This window comes from Trichechus manatus, unplaced genomic scaffold (assembly GCF_000243295.1).
Source record: "Trichechus manatus latirostris isolate Lorelei unplaced genomic scaffold, TriManLat1.0 scaffold00111, whole genome shotgun sequence".
Classification (NCBI taxonomy): domain Eukaryota; kingdom Metazoa; phylum Chordata; class Mammalia; order Sirenia; family Trichechidae; genus Trichechus; species Trichechus manatus.
The window spans coordinates 3,764,950-3,774,296 of NW_004444047.1; positions in this window are offsets into that span (position 1 = coordinate 3,764,950).

Below are 9,347 nucleotides of genomic sequence, written 5' to 3' on the forward strand. Positions count from 1 at the left end.
GATATTGTTGATGTGTTGTGAGATTGTTAACCATTGTCATAGGGCAACATGTGTAGTAACTGTTAAATGAGAAACTATTTTGTTCTGTAAGCCTTCATCATCTTAAGTGAGAATAGCCGCACAATTGGAAGAGCATAGTCAATGTCACTGAACTGTGCATGTAGAGATTTTTGAAATGGTGTCTCTTTGGCTATGCGTATTTTCACCAAAAAAAAAAAAGGTTGCGAAGTTAGAGAGTTGACATATTGTGGGGTTGTTAACCAATGTCATAAAACAATATGTGTACTACTGCTTCATCAGAAACCATTTGTTCTGTAAGCCTTCACCTGAAGTACAATAAAAGAAAAACGAAAAAAAAAAAAAAACAGAACCAAATCTGTTACCACGGAGTAGATTCCAACTCATAGCAACCTATAGGACAGAGGAGAAGTGCTCCATAGATACTTGGTTAAGGAATGGAAATGTGGGTGTGGTAAGGGATAGGTGGGTAGGTAGATAGATGAATGGGTGAATGAAATTTGGGATATATTGGAGGAAACAAGTTTACGGGTCTGTGGATGAATGAGTAGATGTATGCAGAGATGAGTGCTGGATGGATGGATGGATGGACGGATGGATGGATGGACGGATGGATGGATGGATGGACGGATGGATGAAGGAGTGAATAAACAAGTTTTTAGTTTAGAAGACCATGGTTAGTTGCTGCCATGTTGGTTCTGACTCAAAGCAACCTTAAGTATAACAGAATGAAACGTTGCCTGGTCCTGCACCATCTTCATGATCATTGGGATGTTTGAGTCCATTGTTGTGGTTCCTGTGTGGTGCCTTCCAACCTAGGCAGCTTGTCTTCCAGCACTGTTTTAGACAGTATTCTGTAGAAGACTAATAGCCCCCTGTCATGGATTGAATTTTGTCCCCCCCAAAAAATGTGTGTATCAATTTGGCTAGGCCATGATGCCCAGTATTGTGTGGTTGTCCTCCATTTTGTGACTGTAATTTTATGTTAAAAAAGAGGATTAGGGTGGGATTGTATAACACCCTTACTAAGGTTACATCCCTGATCCAATGTAAAGGGAGTTTCCCTGAGGTGTCGCCTGCACTGCCTTTTATCTTACAAGAGATAAAAGGGAAGAGAAGCAAGCTGAGAGAGAGGGGGACCTCATACCACCAAGAAAGCAGTGCCGGGAGCAGAGCGCATCCTTTAGACCCAGGGTTCCTGCACAGAGAAGCTCCTAGTCCAGGGGAAGATTGACAACAAGGATCTTCCACCAAAGCCAACAGAGAGAGAAAGCCTTCCCCTGGAGCTGACGCCCTGAATTTGGACTTCTAACCTACTAGACTGTGAGAGAATAAACTTCTGTTTGTTAAAGCCATCCACTTGTGGTATTTCTGTTACAGCAGCACTAAATGACTGAGACACCCCCCTCCAAGAACTCTCTTTGACGCCTTGGGTTCTGGTCCCAGCTCTTCCACAAACTTGCTATCTCACTTGAAGTGAATGCCTGACCCCTCTGGGCTCAGTTTCCCTATATGCTCCATGAGTGTGCCTGCTCCAGCCCTCTGGTCAAAGCCCCATGCCACGAGTCACCACCCAGGACACCTGCTGCCATCTGGGGCCAAGGTCTTCTGCCTCTGGCCAGACCCGTCCTCTTGGGACAGCTAAGGCAGGGAGAGAACATGCTGTCCCGCTGGTGGTTGCCATGAAAACCCTTCACAGCTTGTTTTTCTCTTCGACTGACTGAGGAAAGAGACTTGTGAAGTGACAGCACGTCACCAGGCCTTGCCTCTGGCCAGCTCTGACTTATTCCCTGACATTTCCCAAGAGCCGGCTAACCTTTCCTGCCACAAATAGACTGATGTGGGTCCCTCAAGGCTGTCTGGCCTCAGCAGGGCCCTGTCCCAGGGGAGCTGGGGACCCAAGGGACACAGCACAAGGCATCCCAATAACAATAATAATCGGGAAAGGAGCAGACTGTTCTGTGGGGCCTAGAGAACACAACACGGGTGAGGAAAACTGACTTTCCAAGGGACTGGGTGGCCATGGGACCCATGGTGGCAGGTGTTGGTGAGCACCCGGCCCTGGAGGTGGGCAGCAGAAGCCACACGGCCACCTGGAAGAAAGTGCAGAGGCCAGGCCCACCTGCCCAGCTCGGAGCCTCTCTGTGGATCTGACCTCCTGCAGGGCGTGGGCAGCACTGTCTTATTGAGGGGAAGCAGGTCTGGCTTCGGTGGTCAGGGAGTGCCCTAGGCATCGAGGGGCAGGGGAGACAGGCTCAGGCAGCCCGCCACCTACAGGACATCTCCAGCCATGAGACAGATGCCCGCTGACCCTGGGCCGACCCCAGGTCCCCCGAACAATTCTGAAGACACTCAGCCTCTGTCCTGGCTGGAGGGGCTCAGAGACCAGCTCTGTGGCCCTTTTATGCACTGGGAGCCCCCGCCTGGCCTTTCAGCTGTAAATCAGGAATTAGTCACAGGACTGCTGCAGAGATGGAGGGTGAATCAGCCCAGGCCCCCAGCGCTCCTCCCCAGCCCTGGTCTCACCCTGGACAAGAAGGCTTTAACTCTGGCAGGCCCTGCATGAAGCCAGCACGTGGATGAGTGAGTCAGAAGGCCCCTCATCTGGGCCAAGTGACAGACGATGAAATAGAGTCACCGTGTCTAGCCCAGGCCCTTGGCTAGAACAGTCAGGTCTTTCTGCATGACCTACACTCTTTGTCCCCACTGTGCCACCCCATCACTGTCCTGGCTGATGCACTTCTCCCCCGCTGGCTCTCACTCCTGCAGTACCCCACAAATTTAGCAGAGGCTGACACCAAGAAGGGGCCTGGGAGGGTTTACTGAGTGAATGAATGGATGGGTGGATGGATGGATGGATGGATGGATAAATTGATGAATGAATGAATGGAGGAGGGAAGAGAGTGAGTATATGGGAGGCCAAGGCTATGAACCCTCATCTCCATGATGGCCTACCCAGCAGCTCGATGCTGAGTTGATGCAGCCCCCCCCAGGAACTGCAGACTTAAGGGGGTGAAGAATATGGGGTCTCCAGAGCTCCTGCAGGGGTCTTAGCCACCCTCCCATCTTCAGGGTGGCTTGTTCACCAGTACTGTCTGTCTTAGGCTGAGTTCTCTAGAGAAGCAAAACCAGTGAAGTGTATATATGTAAATAGAGATTTATTTCAAGGAAATGGCTCATGTAGTTGTGGAGGTTGACAAGTCCCAAATCCGTGGGTCAGGCGTCAAGCTGGAGGCTTCTCCTGACTCATGTGGTTGCAGGGGCTGACAAACCCAGAATCACAGGTCAGATGACCGGCTGCTGGCTCACATCCCAAGAACTGGAGGTTAGAGGATGACGAGTCAAATACAGGAGCAAGAGGGTAAGCTTTGCCAGAACATCCATATATGCTGGATACAGGCCATGCCTCCAGGGAAACTCCCCTTTTGACTGATTGGCTGATGACATCAGATCACAAAATAACGGATGATTACAAAATATCGGCCAAGCCACTGAGAGTCACGGCCTAGCCAAGTTAACCTTAACATTCACACCACCCATTTCTGCACTGAGCCTTTCCCTGTGATGTGCCCAGACACCCTCTCCACCCTTCACTGCCTGGTCCTCTTCTCAAACATTCACCCCACCCAACTTTCAGCCCACTCACCTCTCAGCCCACCCATTGATCAGCTCACTCACCTCTCAGTCCACTCGCCTCTCAGCCCCACCCACGTCTCTACCCCAAACAGCTCTCAGTCCTCCCACCCCTCAGCCCACCCACCTCTCAGCCCTACAAGCCTCACCACCACACTACACACTTGTCCATCCAACCCACTCCCCACCGTGTCCACCTCTTCACACCACCCTCTAATTCATCCACCTCTTCACATTCTCCACCACTTTTCACAACATATCTCACTACCCGGCCCTCCTCTCCACTCTTTCCACTTCTCCACACCACTCACCTCTTCACACCACCCACCTCTGCACATCACCCACTTCTTCCCACCACTGCCCACTACCCACCTCTCCACACCATCTACCTCTTCATGCCACCCACCTCTGTACACCACCCACCTTTTCATACCACCCACCTCTTCACACCACCCACCTCTTCACACCACCCACCTCTGCACACCACCCACCTCTTCACACCACCCACCTCTGCACACCACCCACCTCTGCACACCACCCACCTCTCCACAGTACCCATCTCACCACTCTGCCCTCCCCTCCATACCACCGATCTCTCCACACTTTCCACCTCTCCACCCTCATTCCAAGGGCTCAGACTGCACCTTCTCCACAATGCCCCACCTCATGGCTGCACCACCCTGACCTCTGCCTTCTGCACGTCTACACTCGAGAGCCGTTTGCTCCATCTTTGCATTTGTGGGTCACTCAGAGCAGACTGTGACCTCCTGAGCTGGGCCTGAGTCTCCTTGTCCTCCTGTTCTCCTCCCTCCCTACTCCCACGTCCTCCCCCCTCCATTCCTCTTCCTCTCTGCCATGCCCACCAGGCCTCCCACGGTCCTTGCCAGATTTCCCCCACTTGTCCCTCTTTAGGTCAGAAAGAACAGCTCTTGCCGAGGGGCCAGTTAGCATGACCCTCTGTCCTGAAAGAGAAGGCTTCCATGGGAAAGTGTATCTGTGCCCTGGGCTTTCAGAAGTCTAGAACACAGCCATAAACAGCCCCAGATCTGGCTCTGCAGGCCTGATTCCCACTCGAACTGTAAAGAGGGTCAGCGCTGTGAAGCCACAGGTCCCAGGGGATGCTCGGCAGTCCCAGGGCCAGGATCTAGCAGTCTCTTCTCGCCCTATCCCTTGGCACAAACAACCTCTTCCTCAAGCCTGCACTCTGAAGGGGGCAAGCGGGGACTGTCAGGGATGACCTGTGGCTGGGAAAGGGGAATAATAGCAAAGTGGGCTTCCAGGTCAAGGGGCATGGGAGGAGAGTGCTCAGCTTGGGCTCAGGAGAGCAGGGTTCCGGCCCCAGCCTTGCCACATGGTGAAGACATTTAACCTCTCTGAGCCCCAGGTCCCTCTGCTGAACTGACTCCAGGGACTCTTTGTCTCAGAGGGCTGAGCCAATCAACTCAGACCACAGATGGATGGATGAATCACAGCTGGGTAGATGAAATTCATGCACGCTATTCAAATAACCAGAGATATGACTCTCCATGAAGTAAGCTTATTCTCCTGCTGATTTTCACTGTGAAATAACAAATATAGTTTCACAGAACTGTATAAAGACCCAGAACACAAACAAACATTTTGCTACGGAGTCTATTCCAACTCACGGTGACCTCACATATTATGGAGTAGAACTGCTCTCCATAGGGTTTTCTTGGCTGTGATCTTTATTGCTGTTCTTGTTAGGTGCCCTCGAGTTTCCAACTTTTGCATCCTGATCACCAGTAATTATCAATGCATCCTGATTGTATGTTCAGTCAACTTCAGACTACAGAAGCTGGTAAAAAGCTTCAATTTCTTCATCTTTGGCCTCAGTGGTTGCTGCGCAAATTTGAATAATAGTCGTATTAATTACTTCCTTGTGTTGTTGTTAGGTTCTGTCGAGTCGGCTCTGACTCATAGCGACCTTACGTACAACAGAACTAAACTCTGCCTGGTCCTGCGTCATCCTCACAGTCGTTATTATGCTTGAGCCCATTGTTGCAGCCACTGTGTCAATCCCTCTCATTGAGGGTCTTCCTCTCTTTCGCTGACCCTCTACTTTACCAAGCACAATGTGCTTCTCCAGGAAATGATCCCTCCTGATAACATGGCTGTCTTAGTTATCTAGTGCTGCTATAACAGAAATACCACATGTGGATGTCTTTAACAAAGAGTTTATTCTCTCACAGTCCAGTAGGCTAGAAGTCTGAATTCAGGGAGCTGGCTCCAGGGGAAGGCTTTCTCTCTCTGTCAGCTCTGGATGCATCAGTCTTCCCTTGGTCTGGGAGCATCTCAGCGCAGGAACCTCAGGACCAAAGGACATGCTCTGCTCTTAGCACTGCTTTCTTGGTGGTAGGAGGTCCCCATGTCTCTCTGCTCTCTCCTCTCTTTAATATCTCAAAAGAGATTGGCTTAAGACACTGATCTTGTAGATCTCATCAATATAACTGTCGCTAATCTATCTTATTACATCATAGTGATACAATTTACAACACATAGGTAAATAACATCAGATGGCAAAATGGTACACAATCATACAATACTGGGAATCATGATCTAGCCAAGTTGACAGATATTTTTGGAGGACATAATTCAATCCATGACAATGTCTAAAGTATGCGAGACGTAATCTCTCCATTTTTGCTTCTAAGAAGCATTCTTGTACTTCTTCCAAGACACATTTGTTCATTCTTTTGGCCGTCCACGGTATATTAAATATTCTTTGCCAACACCACAATTCAAAGGCGTCAATTCTTCTTCAGTCTTCCTGATTCATCATTCAGCTTTCTCATGCATATGAGGCAATTGAAAACACTATGGCTTCAGTCAGGTGCACCTTAGTCTTCAAGATGACATCTTTGCTTTTTAATACTTTAAAGAGGTCTTTTGCGGCAGATTTGCCCACTGCAGTGCATCTTTTGATTTCATGACTGCTGCCTCCATGGGTGTTGATTGTGGATCCAAGTAAAATGAAATCCTTGACAACTTCAATCTTTTCTCCATTTATCACAACATTGTTTATTGGTTCAGTTGTGAGGATTTTGGTTTTCTTTATGTTGAAGTGTAATCCATACTGAAGGCTGTAGCCTTTGATCTTCATCAGTGTTTCAAATCCTCTTCACTTTCAGCAAGCAAGGTTGTGTCATCTGCATAACACAGGTTGTTAATGAGTCTTCCTCCAATACTAATGCCCTGTTCTTCTTCATATAGTCCAGCTTCTCGGATTATTTGCTCAGCATACATATTGAATAAATACAGTGAAAGGATACGACCCTGATGCACACCTTTCCTGACTTTAAACCACACAGCATCCTCTTGCTCTGTTCGAATGACTGCCTCTTGATCCATGTACAGGTTCCTCATGAGCATGATAAAGTGTTCTGGAATTCCCATTCTTTGCAATGTTACCCACAATTTGTTATGATCCACACAGTCGAATACCTTTGCATAATCAATAAAACACCGGTAAACATCTTTCTGGTATTCTCTGCTTTCAGCCAGGATCCATCTGACATCAGCAGTGATATTCCTGGTTCCACATCCTCTTCGGAATCCCGCTTGAATTTCTGGTAGTTCCCTGTCAATATACTGCTGCAGCCACTTTTGAATGATCATCAGCAAAATTTTACTTGCGTGTGTTATTAATGATATTGTCAATAATTTCCACATTCGGTTGGATCACCTTTCTTGGGAATAGGCATAAATATGCAAATTTCTTGACATAAGACAAGTGAGCACTTCAGCACGTCATCCATTTGTTGAAACATCTCAATTGGTATTTCGTCAATGCCTGGAGCCTTGTTTTTCACCAACGCTTTCAGTGCAGCTTGGACCTCTTCCTTCATCGGTTCCTGATCATATGCTACCTCCTGAAATGGCTGAACTTTGACCAGTTCTTTTTGGTATAGTGACTCTGTGTATTCCTTCCACCTTCTTTTGATGCTTCCTGCATCATTTAATATTTTCCCTGTAGAATCATTCACTATTCCAACTCGAGGCTTGAATTTTTTCTTTAGTTCTTCTTTCAGCTTGAGAAATGCCAAGTATGTTCTTCCTTTTTGGTTTTCTATCTCCAGCTCTTTGCACATGTCAGTATAATACTTTAGTTTGTCTTCTCGAGCCGCCCTTTGAAATCTTCTGTTCAGTTCTTTTACTTCAACATTTCTTCCTTTTGCTTTAGCTACTTCACATTCAAGAGCAAGTTTCATTCTCTTCTGACATCCATTTGGGTCTTTTCTTTCTTTCCTGTCTCTTTAATGACCTCTCGCTTTCTTCATGGATGATGTCCTTGATGCCATTCCACAGCTCGTCTGGTCTTCGGTCATTAGTGTTCAAGTCTATTCTTGAGATGGTCTCTAAATTCAAGTGGGATATACTCAAGGTCGTACTTTGGCTCTCATGGACTTGTTCTAAAATTCTTCAGTTTCAGCTTGAACTTGCATATCAGCAGTTGATGGTCAGCTCTGCAATCGGCCCTGGCCTTGTTCTTACTGATGATATTGAGCTTTTCCATAGTGTCTTTCCACAGATATAGTCAATCTGATTCCTGTGTACTCCATCCGGTGAGGTCCACATGTATAGTCGCCATTTATGTTGGTGAAAAAAGGTATTTGCAGAGAAGAAGTCACTGGTCTTGCAAAATTCTATCATGTGATCCCCGGCATCATTTCTATCACCAAGGCCATATTTTCCAACTACTATCCTTCTTCTTTGTAGGCATATGGATATTATCCTATCACTGACAGCACCGTACTTCAGGATAGATCTTGAAATGTTCTTTTTGACAATGAATGTAATGCCATTCCTCTTCAAGCTGTCATTCCCAGCATAGCAGACCATATGACTGTCCAATTCAAAACAGCCAATACCAGTCCATTTCAGTTCACTAATGCCTAGGATATCGATCTTTATGCGTTCCATTTCATTTTTGATGATTTCCAATTTTCCTAGAGTCATACTCCATACATTCCACTTTCCCATTATTAATGGGTATTTGTAGCTGTTTCTTCTCATTTTGATTCATGCTACATCCGCAAATGAAGGTCCTGAAAGCTTGACACCATCTATGTTATTAAGGTCAACTCTACTTTGAGGAGACAGCTCTTTCCCAGTTGTCTTTTGAGCACCTTCCAACCTGATGGGCTCATCTTCTGGCACTATATCAATGTTCGACTGCAATTCATAAAGTTTTCACTGGCTAATTCTTTTCAGAACTCGACTGTGGGGGGCCTTCTTCCTAGTCTTTCAGTCTGGAAGCTCAGCTGAAACCTGTTTGCCATGAGTGACCCTGCTAGTATTTGAATACCAGTGGCATAGCTTCCAGCATCATTACCAACATGCAAGCCCCCACAGCACACCAAACTGACAGACAAGTAGGGGTAATCTTTACTAAGGTTGGCCTAACCCAAGCCATGATATTTTCAATGGCCTCATACGCATGTGAAAACTGGGCAATGAATAAGGGAGACTGAAGAATTGATGCCTTGGACTTATGATGTTGGTGAAGAATATTCAATATACCATGGACTTCCAGAAGAATGAACAAGTCTGTCTTGGAAGAAGTACAGCCAGAATGCTCCTTAGAAGCAAGGATAGCGAGACATCATTTCACATACTTGGGACATGTTATCAGGAGGGATCAGTCCCTGGAGAAGGATATCATGTTAGGTAAGGTA